Source organism: Haematobia irritans, chromosome 1 (genome assembly GCF_050003625.1).
Source record: "Haematobia irritans isolate KBUSLIRL chromosome 1, ASM5000362v1, whole genome shotgun sequence".
In the NCBI taxonomy this organism is placed as follows: Eukaryota; Metazoa; Arthropoda; class Insecta; order Diptera; family Muscidae; genus Haematobia; species Haematobia irritans.
The window spans coordinates 222,384,893-222,403,236 of NC_134397.1; the positions used below are offsets into that span (position 1 = coordinate 222,384,893).

Genomic DNA, 18,344 nt, shown 5'->3' on the forward strand with positions numbered 1-18,344 from the left:
TAAATAAAATTTCGACAGAATGTTCTATAGAAAAAATTTCCACGAAATTTGCTATAGAAATAAAATTTCGACAAAATCTCGAGGTAGTTCGAGGTAAGCTATTGACTGCTTTACACTGAAAATAAAAAGGTCAATTAAACCATATCTAAAAATATATATATTTCGAGGATTTTTTTTTATAATTTTTTGTTTTACTTATAACATTTCGATGAAATTTTCTATGGAAATAAAATGTCGAAGAAAGTTTCCATAAAAAATATTTGGACAAAATGTTCTATTAACCTGTAGTTAAACGTTATTACGTATTGGTTAAAAAAATGATATTGAAAAAGTTCTAAAATATTAAGTTGGACCAAGTCATGTTCAAGTCTATAAAATGGGCCATACAGTGTTAGTAGTTTCGACTTTCGCTACCGCTAAAACTACACTCAAAAAAAGTTTACTTGGATTCAAAGATTTTAACCTTCCTTTAAGGATTTTGGTATTGATTCCGAACCAAAGATGCGGGTTCTTTAAAATAAGGAATTTTGTTTTTGCGACCTATCTGGCTTTAAATCTAGGATCTATAAAATTAAAATTAGGATACAGATCGGAATTATTGAATTTTCATTCTATTTTTCAGGTATATTAATAAAACTATTCACGTACAAACAAATGCCACTTTAAAAATCCAAATTATGACGGATATTTCGAAGTAAAAAAATATTTTCTTAATTCCAAAATAACTTTAAACCAAAGATGGTAAATCCTCAAAATAAGTCTTAGCCTATATTTGACGCGTTTTTATCTTAAATCTAAAGATTCAATATTTTAGTTAATTTAAGGACGATTTCTTTAAATCAAAAATGTGTTTCCTTACTTTAATGAAAATTTGCCGTAGTTTAAAGTCATGTAACTTTAATGAAGGGAAATTTTCAAAATGTGTGTCCTAAAAATTAAAAACATGTTTGAAGCAAAGATTATAAACTTTCTTTTAATTAAAATTTCATTATTTTAAAGAAATTTGACTTTAATAGTGTGCAAATTGCGCATCGTAAAATTGAGGTTGCGTAATCTTTAATATCACGTAAATATTTTTTTCAGTGTAGAATCTCAAGGATTGCGAGCCTGCATACTGGCCTATTTCCTCAACAATAAATAACATTTTGCTCTAGGAGGTAAATATATTTCTTCCCTGTCTGTATAATTTATACATTTACATAAAATATTGTCACTTATCTTCGAAAAAAATTAAAATAGTAATTCCTCTTCGCAAAATTTTTTGTATTTATAATTAACCATTTTTCATATAATAGACACGTTATCGAAAATTCAATATATAGTAAACCCTCACTTTTCTAACAACCCCATTGAAATCTAGCATCGCTTATCCTTATGTGGTTTTTATTCATCAGTTACAAGTGAAACCTTTCAACACACTTGCTTGCACTTAAAAACTCCTAAAAGTATGCTCGTACATTGCAGTGTTTGGCTAAACCAAATGTAACCACAAGTATTGTGGTAACTAAATACACGTTAATTTTTTCCGTTTCCTCCCTATGGCAACGGCGAACACAATGCTACTTGTGTTGAAAAAAAAAAAAAAAAATAAAAAAAGATATATATTCAAGTATTAAAAATGCTGATGTTCACTTAAAAAACTGGAAATTTTCTGTTGAAAAAAAGTGAAACATAAAGCTTTTGTTTGTAATCTATGGGAACTAGAAAAGGTGACAAAAAGGGATGGTTTTGAGCTTGGGAAAGACAGGATGGTAGCATATAAAATATGTAAATACATCCTGTAATATAAAACAAAGGCTCTGGACTAAAATATGCATACAGTGGTAAAGAACAACAAGCTAAAGACTAGCCCTAAATGAAAGTAATAGAAAAAAATGTTATAAATTCAAAAAGAAAATTATTTTAAAATGCTTAAATGAAGTTGGCTGTAGATATCACTTCAATCAATTAACAGAATTAAGCTGTGACCTGCTGGATTACTTCCTAAAACATTTCACCGAAATTTGGACGAATTTTGTACAACAGTCCTTAGTTGATTATTAAAATAGGTATTTATATTTCGCTAGCCACAATTTCCACAGAAAACCATAATACCGGTAAAAATTTTGAAATTGTATGCCGTTAAAATTCAACAAGAGACGTGTTGAGTTCTAGAGTGTGTAAATTGTCACATACACATTTGTTGTTGTTGTTATTACACCTCACCACATTGTAGCATCACATCTGTACAAAAATTATATGTGCTTTTTTTGTTTGTTAGTTCCATTTTGTGGTGCAATTACGGTCAGAAAGAATGGGAGGGGGAGGGGGAATAGCAAAAGACATGATGTGTTTTTCCCCTCACATACACGAATCTCGTTTTCATATTCATTCTCCAAATGTTGTTTTAGCCTAACAGTATATATGATGGGGTTGTTTGTGAGGTGATTTGATAAAGGTGTGGTTGATTTGAATGAGAGTTTTTTTTCTGGTGTTGCCTGTGAGAGGATGAGTTGAGCACACATGAATACTAAACTGTGAGAATAAATAATGTGTGTGTGTGTGTTTGTAAGAGCCATAGGGAAGGCGAAGCCTATGATTGTGTGAGTATAATATGTTTATCCGACAGCTTCATAACGACTTTGTACTATGGAGTTAGAAGGCTGTACTCATAAAAACGTAGATTTTTGGTGTTGGGTATGTGAGAATGATGAGTTTGATGGTTTCTACAGCATTTGAAATGTTATTGTAGTTGTTAACTGAAAAGGGGGGAGTTTAATGGTTTTAATAGGGTTTACTAACTCAAATGGGTGTGTTATATCGTGAAGGAAAGTTTTTTAAATAAGATTAACCCTCCAACACTCAAGTCCGCCTTAAGGAGGGCTTCATTAAAATGGGAAGCTTTTAGTGAAACACGACTAAATGAATGAAATCGTTTAAAATTAAAGAACAAAAAATAAGAAAATACTTATCTAACACCATGGAAGAGACTTTACGTCATGTACTGGAGTTTACTGTAGATATTTTTCTTGTATTTGAGTAATAAACCCAGAATATTTTATTTGCTGGAATTTGACAATTTTGACATAGTTTTTCCATAAAATTTCGAAAAATTTCTATAAAAAATAACATTTTCAAACTATATTGTATTTAATGACATTTGGACGAATCTTTTATTAAAAACAAGTAAGGAAAGTCTAAAGTCGGGCGGGCCGACTATATTATACCCTGCACCACTTTGTAGATCTAAATTTTCGATACCATATCACATCCGTCAAATGTGTTGGGGGGCTATATATAAAGGTTTGTCCCAAATACATACATTTAAATATCACTCGATCTGGACAGAATTTGATAGACTTCTATAAAATCTATAGACTCAAAATTTAAGTTGGCTAATGCACTAGGGTGGAACACAATTTTGGAAAAAAAAAACTATGGGAAACATTTAAATCTGATGTATTAGAAGTTTAGGAAAATTATAGTCATATTTACAACTTTTCGACTAAGCAGTGGCGATTTAACAAGGAAAATGTTGGTATTTTAACCATTTTTGTCGAAATCAGAAAAACATATATATGGGAGCTATATCTAAATCTGAACCGATTTCAATCAAATTTGGCACACATGACTATTCTACCAATTGTACTCCTTGTGCAAAATTTCACGCTAATCGGGATAAAACTCTGGCTTCTGGGTCCATATAAGTGCATATCGGGCGAAAGATATATATGGGAGCTATATCTAAATCTGAATCGATTTCAACCAAATTTGGCACGCATAGCTACAATGCTAAATCTACTGCCTGTGCAAAATTTCAACCAAATTGGGCCAAAACTCTCGAAGCTATATCCAAATCTGAACCGATTTCTTCCAAAATCAATAGGGTTCTATTCTGACCCAAATTTGAAGGCGATTGGACTTAAATTGCGACCTAGACTTTGATCACAAAAATGTGTTCACAGACAGACGGACGGACGGATATCGACTCAGGGACGGATATCGACTCAGGGACCCATCCTGAGCATTATTGCCAGAGACACCATGTGTCTATCTCGTCTCCTTCTGGGTGTTACAAACATATGCACTAACTTATAATACCCTGTTCCACAGTGTGGCGCAGGGTATAATGAAGGGAAATTTTCTTTAAAAAATTTATTTCGATGAAATTTTCTAAAGAAAAACAGAGCGACGAAATTTTCTATAAAATAAAAAAATCGATAAACTTTTCTACAGAAAAAATCTCAATATTTCGATAACATTTTCTATACAAAATAAAATTTCATCAAAAGTTTCTGCTAAAATAAAATATTGACAAAATTTTCAAATTTTGACGAAAATTTCTGATCAAATCTAGACTAATGTTTCTGCTAAAATAAAATTTGGACAAAGTTTTCTATTAAAATAAAATTTTTACGAAATTGTCTAAAAAAATCTCAACGAATTGTTTTTTTTTAAATACAATTTCAATGACATTTTCTATAGAAATAAATTGTCAACGAAATTTTCTATAGAAATAAAATTTCGACGAAATTTGTTATGGAAATAAAATTTCGACGCAATTTGTTATGGAAATATATTTTTATTTTTTATAGAAATAAACTTTCAATAAATTTTCTATAGAAATAAACTTTCGATAAATTTTCTATAGAAATAAAATTTCTGCAAAATTTCAACAAAATTTGCTATAGAAATAAAATTTCCACGAAATTTTCTATAGAAATAATATTACAACGAAATTTTCTACAGAAATAAAATTTCAACGAAATTTTCTACTAAAATAAAATTTCGACAAAATTTTCTAAACAAATTTTCTATAAAAATAATAAATTTTCTATAGAAATTGCTATGAAAAAAATTTCGTAAAATTTTCAATAGAAATAAAATTTTGACAAAATTTTCAATAGAAATAAAATTTTGACAAAATTTTCTATAAAAATAAAATTTTGGCAAAACTTACCACAGAAATAAAATTATGACAAAATTTTCTATAGAAATAAAATTTTGACAAAATTTTCTATAGAAATAAAATTATGACAAAATTTTCTATAGAAATAAAATGTTGACAAAATTTTCTATAGAAATAAAATTTTGACAACATTTTCTGTAGAAATAAAATTTTGGCAAAATTTTCTATAGAAATAAAATTTTGACAAAATTTTCTATAGAATTAAAATTTTGACAAAATTTTCTATAGAAATAAAATTTCGACGAAATTTTCTGTAGAAATAAAATGTAAACGAAATTTTTATAGAAATAAAAGTTCGGCAAAATTTTCTATAGAAATAAAATTTTCTATACAAATTTTCTATAAAAATAATAAACTTTCTATAGAAATTGTTATGAACAAAATTTCGACAAAATTTTCAATAGAAATAAAATTTCTATAAAAACCAAATTTCGACGAAATAAAATTTTGATAAAATTTTCTATAGAAATAAAATTTGGACAAAATTTTCTATAGAAATAAAATTTTGACAACATTTTCTATAGAAATAAAATTTTGGCAAAATTTTCTATAGAAATAAAATTTTGACAAAATTTTCTATAAAAATAAAATGTTGACGAATTTATCTATTAAAAAGAAATTTCGACGAAATTTTCTATAACAGCTTTGAGAAAATTGGTTATAAAAATTAGATATTTGTTTTTAAAAATTAAGTTTCATTGCTATAACCCTGTTTTACTGTTCCCAGTTATCAACTAAACCCAACAGGTAGGTCATTCAACTGTCAGGAAACTGATTTTGAGCAATAAAAGTTTCAACATTCTCCCTCTTAGACACTTGAAAGCCTCTTTTCGACATTCTAAAATTGTTGACTCATATTTTTGAAGTAGGGGGTGGGAGGGAAATTCTCCCAGCCTATACTCTACATATGTATGTGTGGTAGCTGCTCGTTATATTTTCCTAGGATAACCTCATCTGTATGAAAAACTGACATTTTCTTGGCCCCCACATTTGAGGTTTCATAGGAGATGAGTGTGTGTGTGCGTGTATGTCATTATATATATGTGTGTGTTTTTATATATGGAAGAATGAATTGTGAGGTACTTTTAATTAATTCCTTCAAGTGTTTAAAAGCGTAAAATGAAATTAAAACTCTGAATGGAATAAATCGACAACAATGCAGCATAAAATTGTTTAGAATTTTTTTTCCATTCCACCTTGCCAACTCGTTTCAATTTATGATGCTTTTGTGTTGGTCCTATTTCAATTATGGAGTGTCGTGGTACTAAGAATAAAAAAACGCTTTGCATAGGCAAGTAAATATAAAAATACGTACATTTATATACCAGGAAATTGCTTATGTTGAAGAGGAAACATTTCAATGGTACCTGCAATGAGAGTGAGAATAAAAAATAGGAAAAAGCCCATTAGTAAATGAAAATTCATGGGAATTGTTTTGTAAAATAAATTTAATAGAAAAAGAAAAAACTGCTGGTTAAAGCTTAATAAGAGATAATATCTTTAAATATATTTAATTTCATGATATCTTGGTAGAGTCAAATTTGATTTATTTGTGTGGCTTGACCCAAATGTGGTTATTATCTTCCTTAATGCATTTGTATTTGCCATTAATTATTGTCTATGCCTCCCACATCTATAACTCATTATTTACAAACTCTTGATAATATCGATTTACATAAATTTGGTTTTGGGTGTTTTTAATTACTTGTATCTTAGAAAATATTATGTGTGCTTGTTATACAAGTAAACTTTTATCAAATTACCGATTATGGTTTAGAATATTCTTTTTCATTTAGCCTACAATCTTTGAACCTTGAAATAATTTTAATTGAAGTCACAACTACGGATATACAAAAATGTATTATTTATTATCCATATACGTGCATATTCTATAATGTATACTAAGATATGCAAAGAATATGTTCTTAGATCGACAAACATTAGGGTGTTTGTGTCTGGATGTGTGGGCGTACAGTGAGTCTGTGGGTTTGTGTGTGTCATCTGTATGAGATTTTCAAGGGATATAAAAACATAAGTTTCTATATGAAATAAATAAAATATAATGTTTCTCTAGAGATTACATTTCAAAATTTTCCTTTGCCAAGATTTTCAAATTAAATTATGTTTGTGTTATAATGGCATACATAGGAAAATGTATAAATGTGTTTACGTATATGGGTGACTACACAATTCTGGGGTATTCTTCACTCAAAGGGAAACAATTTGGATGAAATGTGTATGTAAGGTACAATTCCATTAAACCTTCTAAGAGGTACATTTCAACAAAATTTTCTATAAAAACGGATTCCAATAAAATTTTGTTTCTTTGACAAAATTTTCATTAAAAATTAAATTTAGAATTAATTTTATTAAGAAAAAAAAAAAAGAAAACAAATGTTTGCGAAATTTTCTTTAAATATATTTTGAAATAAATATTACTTAAAATTTCCAAAATAATTCTAAAAAATCTATAAAAATAAAAATTTACATATATTTTTTTTTGCGAAATTTTCTTTAAATATATATTTAAAGAAATAGTATTATATTATTTATTTAAAAGAATTTCTTTAAAAATATTTTTAAAGAAAATTTCGCAAAAATGTTGTTTTTATGTAAATTTTAATTTTTATTGATTTTTGAAAAATTTTATGTAATATTTATTTAAAAATATATTTAAGGAAAATTTCGCAAAAATTTTATGAATATGTAATTTTTGATTTTTACTGATTTCTTTGAAATTTTATTTTTTATATTTTTTAAAGAAAGTATTGTAAAAACATAAAATCTTATTGCAAAAAATTTAAAAAAATCAATAAAAATCAAAATTTACATAAATTTGTTTTTGCGAAATTTTCTTTAAATATATATTTAAAGAAATATTATTTTATTATTTAAAAGAATTTCTTTAAAAATATTTTTAAAGAAAATTTCGCAAAAATGTTGTTTTTATGTAAATTTTAATTTTTATTGATTTTTTTTTAAATTTTTTGGAATTTTTATGTAATATTTATCTGAAAATATATTTAAAGATCATTTCGCAAAAATTTTTTTATATGTAATTTATGATTTTTATTGATTTTTTTTTGAAATTTTAGTTTTTTTTTTGTATATTTTTTAAAGAAAGTATTGTAAAAAATAAAATCTTATTGCAAAAAAAATTTAAAAAAATCAATAAAAATCAAAATTTACATATTTTTTTGCGAAATTTTCTTTAAATATATATTTAAAGAAATATTATTATATATTATTTATTTAAAAGAATTTCTTCAAAAATACTTTTAAAGGAAATTTCGCAAAAATGTTGTTTTTATGTAAATTTTAATTGTTATCGATTTTTTACAAATGTTTTGGAATTTTTATGTAATATTTATCTAAAAATATATTTAAAGAAAATTTCGCAAAAATTTTATTTATATGTAATTTTTGATTTTTTTGAAATTTTATTTTTTGTGTATATTTTTTAAAGAAAGTATTGTAAAAAAATAAAATCTTATAGCAAAAAAGTTTTAAAAAATCAATAAAAATCAAAAATTACATAATTTTTTTTTTGCGAAATTTTCTTTAAATATATTTTAAGAAAATTTCGCAAAAATTTTATTTATGTGTAATTTATGATTTTTATTGATTTTTTTTTAAATTTTATTATTTTTTTTTTTTTGTATATTTTTTAAAGAAAGTATTGTAAAAAAATATAATCTTATTGCAAAAAAATTTTTAAAAATCAATAAAAATCAAAATTTACATAATTTTTTTTTGCGAAATTTTCTTTAAATATTTAAAGAAATATTATTATTATATTTCATGTTAGCCTGATACCGAAACAGGCAATTGACGTCCAAATGCATTATATCTAATTATACAATTATTTTTCGAGCTTTAGGGACAGATATAGATTAAGGAACATGGTTAATAGAGCCATTGAAAAGAAAACGCCAGATACAAAACTATACACGCCTGGACTGCACATGTTTCGGTTCGGGCGAATGAACCTTTCCACAGCCTTTAGTATAGATCTGGCTGGGAGAGATAACTCAATTTTGGGCCCTTTATGCTAACTCCTTATGGAGAAAACATTTGGGAAATTTCCTCCCAGCGAGATCTATACTAAAGGCTGTGGAAAGGTTCATTCGCCCGAACCGAAACATGTACAGTCCAGGCGTGTGTAGATTTGTATCTGGCGTTTTGTTTTCAATGGCTCTATTAACCATGTTCCTTAATCTATATCTGTCCATAAAGCTCGAAAAATAATTGTGTAATTAGATGAAATATTATTATATTATTTATTTAAACGAATTTCTTCAAAAATATTTTTAAAGGAAATTTCGAAAAAAAAAATTTATGTAGATTTTAATTTTTATTGATTTTTTTAATTTTTTTGGAAATTTTATGTAATATTTATTTAAAAATATATTAAAAGAAAATTTCGCAAAAATTTTATTTATATGTAATTTTTGATTTTTTTGAAATTTTATTTTTTTATTTTTTTATTTATATATTTATATTTTATTTATATTTGTATTGTACAAAAATAAAATCTTATTGCAAATCGGTTTTACAGAAAATTTTGTTGAAATACTTCTGTTTGTTACAATTTTGTGTTTTCAATAATAAAATAATTTTTTGGTAATATTTTCTACAAATATAAAGTTTTCTTCAATCCGCTGATTATTTTTAGTATAAAATCATGTGCGAGCTGATTTCACAGAAGAAAAAAGAAATCTATGAAAAATAATTTTGTCAAAAAATTTCATGGAAAACCTTTACGAATATTTGAATTCTTTCATTCTTAAAGAATATTTCGATAGAGCAAGTGTATATCTTTGGCTAGATAAAATATAGCATATTTTTAGGCATGTATTCTAATTTTCTGATACTTCACCATATTTAATTTAAATATAATACTTTCATATAATAAATGTACAAATTGTATTCTTTCTTATTTAATGAAGATGTAATTGAGTATAATTCAATGTAGGAAAATTGCTATATAAATACGATATGGATAAATCATAAAATAAACTAATACCAATGTAGTTATCGTAATGATGGCACACACATACACACACTAATATGCATGCACATACATATGGCTATAGATCTGTAATCTAAATCCGTTTTAAAGATGTAAAATAAATAGCATATCTTTCAGTTTCTATCAAAGATACTATGTATTGGGAACTATTGAGGTTATTTAATTTGTTTATATTACAATATTTATTCAGTTGTATAAGAAGAAAATAAAATGTAAATATCCTTTGATAAGTATATCCTGTACATTGTATACTATGCAAAGTATTTAATGATTCAAAAACTTTAATTATATTGTACATCTATAAACCATAAATGATAGTTAAAATGTAGAATAGTATTTGGAATTTTATCCCTGGAGCGTATGGATATTTAGCAAATATTGTTCATACGTTCCATATTGTTTGAATGCAATGAAATGAAATTCTGTTAATATCATTCATACGCTCCATGGCATTTCCAATTATTTCCATTTAGACGGTATAATAATATCAATCGCCCGTTATTAATAATAAATAATTACGGCAATAACTTGCAAATTAATTTAAATTAAAAATTTCTTTGGGTTTTGTTTGTTAGCTATATACTACTCTATGCTCAATTAATTACCTGGTTATTGCTTCGTTTATGCATCATTGTTTTGCTGTTGTTTGAAATGAAAAGATTTCAAATATTTATTTCCACATTAAAATTGAATTGCAGTGGAGAGTAAATGTTTTATTTTATTGTATTTTTGATTTTTACCACAATGTATTGTAGCCTTTCATCTAATGTATTGCTTTCAAAACAAAAAGCAAACTAATTGTCTATTGTAATGCAATTTATATTTGTAAATGCAAATAATTTGTGTGTAGTTTCGGATATTAAAGTGGGATTTATCAACATTTAAAAGAAAGAAAATATATATTTTACACAAAAAAGTTCAGGAATAATGCATTTGTTAGCCAAAGCGGATGTCCGCTATTTTAGACATATTTAGGCTATTCAGTCGATACCACAAGTCGATACCTTAAAGATATCAAAGGAACGTGTTGGTCATATCATTCATCATTATTTGGATATGCGGAAGCTCTGTGCAAAATGGGTGCCGCGCGAGCTCACATTTGACCAAAAACAACAACTTGTTGATGATTCTGAGCGGTGTTTGCAGCTGTTAACTCGCAAAACACCCGAGTTTTTCCGTCGATATGTGACAATGGAAGAAACATGGCTCCATCACTACACTCCTGAGTCCAATCGACAGTCGGCTGAGTGGACAGCGACCGGTGAACCGTCTCCGAAGCGTGGAAAGACTCAAAAGTCCGCTGGCAAAGTAATGGCCTCTGTTTTTTGAGATGCGCATGGAATAATTTTTATCGATTATCTTGAGAAGGGAAAAACCATCAACAGTGACTATTATATGGCGTTATTGGAGCGTTCGAAGGTCGAAATCGCGGCAAAACGGCCCCATATGAAGAAGAAAAAAGTGTTGTTCCACCAAGAACGCACCGTGCCACAAGAGAGAACGATGGCAAAAATTCATGAATTGGGCTTCGAATTGCTTCCCCACCCACCGTATTCTCCAGATCTGGCCCCCAGCGACTTTTTGTTGTTCTCAGACCTCAAAAGGATGCTCACAGGGAAAAAATTTGGCTGCAATGAAGAGGTGATCGCCGAAACTGAGACCGAAGGAGTACTACCAAAATAGAATCAAAAAATGGGAAGGTCGTTATAATCGTTGTATCGCTCTTGAAGGGAACTATGTTGAATAATAAAAACGAATTTTGACAAAAAACGTGTGTTTCTTTGTTAGACCGGGGACTTATCAGCCAACCGTTATATAGTCTAGCTCTCTGTATTCGAAATCTAATAAAAAACACTCTTGAATTTGGAATTTTATCCGTAAGACGTATAGAAGTTATGATAATTTTCACCAAAATTTTTCATACGCTCCATTGTGCTTCTATTAGTATAACTTATACGTTCCGTTGTGTACACAATTATTAATTAATTAATTGTTATTAATTAATTAATTTCAATAACTTTCAATTTTATTAAATTTTTTTGTAGTTATTTACTACGACTAAATAACTACAATATAGTTTTCTTTCCTCAAATCCGATATCCACCCATCTTAATATTTATCTATTCAAATCGCTTCATTTAATTATTAATTTTAATTGTATGCCATACATTTGAGCTCATATAAATTGTGTGCTATCTTGTTTACCTTTATGCACGTTTCTCCTCAATGTCATTCATATAAAGTTTTCAAACAAATGACAATAGCACTATAAATTCATTATTTCATATTTATGTTTATATCTGTTATTGTCATATCATTAGTGATTGGTATTTTGATGGTTAGGCATAAATTTATAATTAAATATTAATATGATAATTACTTGTATTGTTTCGAATGCGTTTGGATTAAGTTTTTCATAAAATTTGGAAATCGAATAATTGAATTTCATTTACTGTTTACATTACAATTGAAATCGAGCAGTTTTACATTAATTTTTTTTATTATTAACATTTAGATTTAAAATCTCGAATGTGCGAAACATTCAGCTATGCGGAACATATTATTGTATTTTTTTAATATCCTAAAAGTAGGCAATATTTTACTTTGATAAACTTCGTGCTACTGCATTTTAAATCATAATTAAAATTTATGGTTTATGTATAATACATTATACGCGATTGATAAAAGTTTTTCTATTAAAACAAAAATAATAAATTTTATATAAACTTCATAAAAATTAATCTACGGATCATTAGGTTTTTAAATAGTTAAAGTTTTACACCTTTAAACACTACATTACCTTTATGGATATTGTGATAAGAAAATTGCTTCTCATACCCCCCCACACACACACACACACATTCACTTCCACACCCACCCACTTATCTATTTCGAGTCATGACCCAAGTGTAGGAAATAACTTTAAGCGTTATAATACCATAATACATATGTATGGGTGTAGTTAAATTGGTAGGAGGAACAGAACCCCATTCACATGAGAATTTATATATATATTTTTTTTGGTATACACCACACAGGATCATTAAAACATAGACAACTGGAAAGCAACTAGGGGTCAGACGAGTACATGTGTTCACTTTAGATAGGTGGACCAACAAGGTACAAAGTGTAGTAACATAAACCAAAAAGGGATATTGAGTTGGGATGTATAATGTGCTCTTGATTATATGGCCATAAATTAATTTAAAACAATAATAAATATAGAAACAAAAAAATAAAGCTTATCATTTTTTATTCATAATATCTCTGGAATAGTATGTTAAGTGAAGTTTCTGAAAATATTCTTGAAAGCTGATAAAATTTTTCTTTTTGGAATATATATATATATATATATATATATATATATATATATATATATATATATATATATATATATATATATATATATATATATATATATATATATATATATATATATATATATATATATATATATATATATATATATATATATATATATATATATATATATATATATATATATATATATATATATATATATATATATATATATATATATATATATATCTATATATATATATATAAAGGGTGATTCTTTTGAGGTTAGGATTTTCATGCATTAGTATTTGACAGATCACGTGGGATTTCAGACATGGTGTCAAAGAGAAAGATGCTCAGTATGCTTTGACATTTCATCATGAATAGACTTACTAACGAGCAACGCTTGCAAATCATTGAATTTTATTACCAAAATCAGTGTTCGGTTCGAAATGTGTTTCCGCTTTTTTATCGACAAATTTTGTTCAGCGATGAGGCTCATTTCTGGTTGAATGGCTACGTAAATAAGCAAAATTGCCGCATTTGGAGTGAAGAGCAACCAGAAGCCGTTCAAGAACTGCCCATGCATCCCGAAAAATGCACTGTTTGGTGTGGTTTGTACGCTGGTGGAATCATTGGACCGTATTTTTTCAAAGATGCTGTTGGACGCAACGTTACGGTGAATGGCGATCGCTATCGTTCGATGCTAACAAACTTTTTGTTGCCAAAAATGGAAGAACTGAACTTGGTTGACATGTGGTTTCAACAAGATGGCGCTACATGCCACACAGCTCGCGATTCTATGGCCATTTTGAGGGAAAACTTCGGAGAACAATTCATCTCAAGAAATGGACCGGTAAGTTGGCCACCAAGATCATGCGATTTGACGCCTTTAGACTATTTTTTGTGGGGCTACGTCAAGTCTAAAGTCTACAGAAATAAGCCAGCAACTATTCCAGCTTTGGAAGACAACATTTCCGAAGAAATTCGGGCTATTCCGGCCGAAATGCTCGAAAAAGTTGCCCAAAATTGGACTTTCCGAATGGACCACCTAAGACGCAGCCGCGGTCAACATTTAAATGAAATTATCTTCAAAAAGTAAATGTCATGGACCAATCTAACGTTTCAAATAAAGAACTGATGAGATTTTGCAAATTTTATGCGTTTTTTTTTAAAAAAAAGTTATCAAGCTCTTAACAAATCACCCTTTATATATATATATATATATATATATATATATATATATATATATATATATATATATATATATATATATATATATATATATATATATATATATATATATATATATATATATATATATATATATATATATATATATATATATATATATATATATATATATATATATATATATATATATATATATATATATATATATATATATATATATATATATATATATATATATATATATATATATATATATATATATATTCCAAAAAGAAAAATTTTATCAGCTTTCAAGAATATTTTCAGAAACTTCACTTAACATACTATTCCAGAGATATTATGAATAAGAAATGATAAGCTTTATTTTTTTGTTTCTATATTTATTATTGTTTTAAATTAATTTATGGCCATATAATATATATATATATATATATATATATATATATATATATATATATATATATATATATATATATATATATATATATATATATATATATATATATATATATATATATATATATAGGATTAATTATTACGTTTTAATAGGTTAATTAAATTTATTTATATACATTTAAATATACAGTGAAACCTCTCAAACTTGGACACTCTGAAAACCGGACACCTCCCAAAAGTGGACAGTTGTAAGGGGACGTTTGCTACATTAACACATTAAGCTTAACCTCTCATACCTGGACACCTCCCAAATGTGGACAAAATTTAGGCGACCGTGGCGGTCCACCTCTCAGAGTTTTCACTGTAAATTGTAAATTGTTTTATTGTAATTGTTTTGTTTTATCTCATCTAATGTTTTTATTATTATTATTTTTAGTTTTAAAATAAAATTAAGTACAATAAATTAAATTAGTTTATTAAAAAATTAATAAAATTACGTAGTTTAATTTTATTTATTTGTTCCATATACATTTAAGTCCATTCAATTGAATTATTGGGTTTCCATTTGTTTATCTCATATAATATTTTCTTAATTTAATTTTTATTTAGTTCTAATATAAAATTAAGTAACAGATATTAAATTAGCTTACGGAAAGCATTCTTTTTAATTTTATATTATACAATTTGGTTAAATTTCATATTATTTTTGTTTGTTTATCTATTTTATTTTCATTTAATCTAATTAAAAATGAATCTGAAAAAAATTAAACTAAAAAAATTGTATGAGATAAACTAATAAAAAAATAATTCTATTAAATTTCCTTATAAATTTCCTTAGTTTAAACAGCAATTAAATGAATTTAAATGAATATAAGATAAATATATAAACAAAACTAAACCAAATTCTATAATAGAACATTTGAAAAACTAAAATAAATTAAAATAATTAAAATAATAATAAAAGTAAAATAAATTGTCCTTTAATTTATAATAAAATAATATAAATTTTTTATTATATAATTTATTTTTTTACTAAACCAAATTATATAATAGAACATTTGAAAAAGTAAAATAAATTAAAATAATAATAAAAGTAAAATAAATTGTCCTTTAATTTATAATAAAATAATATAAATTTTCTATTATATAATTTAGTTTTTTTTTATTGAAATATATAAATTAAATTAAAATAGGTCTCATTTAATTTAAAATAAGCTAATTTCAACTTTCTATTTTATAATAAAGTTAACTTAAGTAAATTAAAATAATTTACATTTAATTTAAAGTAAAGTAATTTAAATATTTTATATATAATTATAATATAATTTATTTATTTTCATCTAATTTAATTTACGCTTTGCTTAAAATTACTTCTTTCTTTTTATTTCATATATATTTTTTAAATAAATTTTTAGTTTTAACATAAAATTAAGTAAAATAAATTAAATTAACTTACAAAAAAAATTATTAAAGCTTTATTTTAATTTGTTTTTATATAACTCAGTTAATTTTTTTTTAGTTTTGTTTATTTTGTTCTCATTTATCCAATTTAGTTTGATATAAGTAAATTAAATTAAACTAGTTTTCATTTAATATAAAATAAGCTCATTTAAAATTTCTATTATACAATATAGTTAATTTTAGTTATTTATTTATATTAGTTTTATTTACTTTAATTTTTGTTTAAAAGAAACTAACTTAATTAAATTATTTTTTTCTTTTTGTTTATTTCATATATTTTTTAAATAAATTTTTAGGGTTAAAATAAATTGAAATAAAGTAAATTAAATTAACTTACTTAAAATAATAACACTAGCCAACAGTCGTTTTGTGAATTGGTTCTAGCATAATTTTTCTCATTGATTTTGACCTACTAAACACGAAAATGAGTTTTAAAAAATTGGTCGATTGGTCTTTTCGGTCTTACCAAAAAAATTATAAGTCCGCTATGTTGTTGTAAGATTTTGTTAAGTAAGGGCTTATTTTCTTTGTAAAAATTCCAAAATTGCTGTTAGCATCTTGTTTTATATTTGATATGAATTTTTATATGGTTTTTTCTGCCACATTTTTACTAAAAAAACGCCGTTTTTTAAGCCGCCAACATCCAAACTACTTACCCGATTTGAAAACTTTCTGAGAATGAGTTGTAGACGGCTCAATTTTCTTTAATTTGAGTAGCACTAGGATCAAATAGGTCAAAGAAGACCTATTTGATCCTAGTGCAAAATTGTAAGTGTACCTCCAAGAATTAAAAAAAAGTTCAAAAATTTGTATCTCGAAAACCAATCGACAGAAAATTTTTTAAAACTCATTTTCGTGTTTAGTAGGTCAAAATCAATGGAAAAAAGTATGCTAGAAACAAATAACAGAGAAAATTTTGTTATTTGTGACCTAAGTGTAATTAAAGCTTTGTATTAAGTTTATATAATAATTAGTTTACTTCAGCTTAGTTTAGTTTTATTTTATTTATTTATTAAGTAAATTAAACTCAAATAATTTTCATTTAATGAACGGTGTTCTGTATTTATTTGATCCCACCTAGTGTAATTAAAGCTTTGTTTTAAGTTTATATATTAATTAGTTTATTTCAGCTTAGTTTAGTTTTATTTTATTTATTTATTAAGTAAATTAAACTCAAATAATTTTTATTTAATAAACGGTTTTCTGTATTTATTTGATCCCATTTGATCTTTTTATAATTTAATTCTATTTCAAAACAATTTTATATATTGTTTATTTATATTCAGTCTTTGAGGCAAATAACATTTTGCTCAATTTTCATTACCCTGTCCCCATCGTAGGGTATATACCAGATGCATTTCACTAAGTGCTTATACAGATACTATATATACCATCTTTCGAGTAATAAAAATAAAATTGTTTTTAAAGTTGAATAATGAACACAAACACAGACATACACGAGCATTAGCAAACAACAATATCCACCTACATATGCTCGCCTACTGAGCCAAGTTCATTCATTTCGAGTATCATGCAAGGCATATCCTTAACTGTTTGAACATAATCACATTAAATGTACACTTTTTTACACTTAAGTATGAACACAAATAAACACACAAAAGGAACATGCTTGTAAAACCCAAAAGAGAAAACTAAACTTAATGTGAATTTTATTTGTACAACACTTCCTACTTGTCGATGGGTCGTGAGTGAGCCTCTGAGTATAAAAGCCCATAGTGCAGCAGCTATCGCATCAACAGACACGAAGACACTTAGCAGACAAAAAGTGGGGAAATACTTGCGTTTGGTCTTCACAAAGACCAAGATGACGATAATGAAGGTCCCCTCTTCGCCCCCACCCACCCTAGTCTCTCAATGATTGAAGTAGAAGCAAACATCAACATTTTGCAGCAGCTTGAGAAACATCTACAAAGCCACCATCATCTCTTGAAGAACAACTGGCCCATAAGTGAACTTAACATGGCACATATTGTTCTAAGCAATAGCAGAAAA

The 18,344-nt window shown here is 26.1% G+C and overlaps 2 protein-coding genes across 3 annotated transcripts in view; one reads left to right on the plus strand and one right to left on the minus strand.

Annotated features, from left to right (window-relative positions):
* Window positions 1-18,344, plus strand: part of Lerp (lysosomal enzyme receptor protein) — a 393,366-nt gene that overhangs the window by 358,104 nt on the left and 16,918 nt on the right. The gene's annotated exons all lie outside the window — the stretch shown is intronic.
* Window positions 1-18,344, minus strand: part of Tl (toll like receptor) — a 174,950-nt gene that overhangs the window by 37,544 nt on the left and 119,062 nt on the right. The window contains exon 2 of one of the 2 annotated variants that reach the window (XM_075292901.1): window positions 6,264-6,315. The exons of the other annotated variant lie outside the window; for it this stretch is intronic. The gene's annotated coding sequence lies outside the window, so the exon portion shown is untranslated. The remainder of the gene's footprint in view (window positions 1-6,263; window positions 6,316-18,344) is intronic. 2 annotated transcript variants of the gene reach the window in all.